The sequence below is a fragment of the Mangifera indica genome, unplaced genomic scaffold, assembly GCF_011075055.1.
Source record: "Mangifera indica cultivar Alphonso unplaced genomic scaffold, CATAS_Mindica_2.1 Un_0041, whole genome shotgun sequence".
In the NCBI taxonomy this organism is placed as follows: Eukaryota; Viridiplantae; Streptophyta; class Magnoliopsida; order Sapindales; family Anacardiaceae; genus Mangifera; species Mangifera indica.
The window spans coordinates 75,001-77,500 of NW_025401133.1; positions in this window are offsets into that span (position 1 = coordinate 75,001).

Consider the following 2,500-nt stretch of genomic DNA (forward strand, 5'->3'; position numbering starts at 1 on the left):
ATGTCAACCTTGAGTGAGCGTGTTGGAGTTCTGGAAGCCTTGGTGGGTGAACCAGCACGTGAAGGAGAGTCTCTTGCTGAGCAGGGAGCGCTACACGCAGAGGTTATTGCTGAATTGAAGCAGATCACGCGCAATCTGCAGAAGGAGTGCGCTGAGCGGTATAATGAGATTCTTTCCCAAATTCTGTCCCTTACAGACCGCATGGAGGAGCGGGTAGCAACGCTTGAGGAGGACCTCAAGATTGCCAAGAAAGCCATAGCTGGAGCACCAAGTGGGGGTGAGATGGTTGCGGGTCAGTCCAAACTGAAAGTTCCAGAGCCAAAGCCATTCGGAGGGAGCCGTAACGCGAAGGAGCTGGAGAATTTTCTGTGGGACATGGACCAATACTTCAAGGCCGCACGCGTGGCTGAGGAAGAGCAGGTAACCATCACTGCTATGTATCTTGCAGGGGACGCCAAGCTTTGGTGGCGCACACGTATGGAGGATGACGCTAGTGCGGGCAGGCCAAAGATTGAGTCATGGGAAGTCTTGAAGCGGGAATTGAAAGAGCAGTTCCTACCGCAAAATTCAGCATGGGTAGCAAGGGAGACGCTGAAGAAACTGAAGCACACGAGTTCCGTGCGGGAATACGTGAAGGAGTTCAGTTCGTTGATGCTGGACATCAAGAACATGAGCGAAGAAGACAAGCTATTTAATTTTGTTTCAGGGCTACAGCCCTGGGCACAGGCTGAGTTGAGGAGGCAGAAGGTGGCGGATTTACCTTCAGCCGTAGCTGCCGCAGACGGCTTGGTGGACTACAAACTAGGGCCGTCGTCTTCGAACGCGGGTGAGAAGAAAAAGGGCAGAAGCGAGAGGAGGAGGTCTCCTCGAAAATATGGCAAAGAGGGCTGGAAGGACAGGAGGAAAAGAGAAGCAGAACCATCAAAGCAGAGGGGTCCGGATCCAACCCCGAGCAGACAAGGTGGCGGGTGCTTTCTTTGTGCTGGACCGCATCGGGCTAGGGATTGCCCAAAGCGGGAGCAGCTGTCCGCTCTCGTTGCACAGGAGGAAAAGAGCACTGAAGATGAGAACCCAAGGCTGAATCCCATACAGCTACTGAACGCCGTGACAGCCGAGCAACCAGCCGCGTGCAAGGGGTTAATGTACGCGTGGGTGGAGGTGAACGGGCAGCAGGTGCGTGCAATGCTGGACACGGGTGCCACGAATAATTTCTTGGCACAGCGCGTGGTGGGGAAGCTAGGAGTGACCATGGAAAAGTGCTCAAGCAGAATAAAGGCGGTAAATTCCGCGTCTCAGCCAATATTGGGCACTGCCGCTTCACGGGTGAAGATGGGTGCATGGGAAGGCGAGTGCACGTTTATGGCAGTACCCTTGGATGACTTTGATCTCATCCTTGGCCTCGATTTCTTTGTGAAGGCCAAAGCCGTTGCCATGCCACATCTAAATGGGGTGATGATTATGGATGAGCAGCAGGCGTGTTTCGTCAAGGCGGATGCAAACGTTAGGAGCGCAGAGCGCGTAGCGCTGCAGTCTGCCGCACAGGCGTGCGCGGGTCTGGAGCACGTAGCGCTGCAGTCTGCCGCACAGGTGTGTGCGGGTTTGAAGCGCGGAGAGGAGCTGGTGATTGCGGCACTGGTGGAGATCAAGGAGGATCACACCATGGACGTGCCAGATTGCGTAGCAGAGGTGCTGGACCGATACGCAGACGTGATGCCCGCGGCGTTACCCAAGACGTTGCCGCCAAAGAGACGTATAGACCACAAAATTGAGCTGGAGCCAGGAGCAAGGCCGCCAGCACGCGCACCATACAGAATGGGGCCTATGGAGTTGGAGGAGCTGAGGAAGCAACTAGATGAGCTGCTGGACGCTGGGTTCATTCAGCCCTCAAAGGCACCATATGGAGCGCCGGTCCTTTTTCAGAGGAAGAAGGATGGAACGCTGAGGATGTGTGTGGATTACCGGGCGTTGAACAAGGTAACCATCAAGAATAAATACCCGATACCAAACGTGGCTGACTTGTTTGACAGATTAGCGAGGGCACGCTACTTTACAAAGCTGGATTTGAGGTCCGGATATTGGCAAGTCAGGATAGCAGTGGGAGACGAGGCTAAAACCACGATGGTGACTAGGTATGGGGCGTACGAGTTTTTGGTCATGCCATTCGGATTGACCAACGCTCCTGCCACATTCTGCAATTTGATGAATGACGTCTTGTACGAGTGGTTAGACAGATTCGTGGTGGTCTACCTAGACGACATTGTCATTTACAGTGAGTCCTTGGAGGATCACGTGCGGCACTTGGACGAGGTGATGGCTAGGTTGCGAGCGCACCAGCTGTACGTCAAGAAGGAGAAATGCGAGTTTTGTATGCAGGAAATTATGTTCCTTGGGCACAAGGTGAGCCATGGACAGATTCGGATGGATGAACGCAAGGTGACGGCGATTGTGGAGTGGACTGCACCAACGAAGGTCAGCGAGTTGAGATCATTCCTCGGGTTGG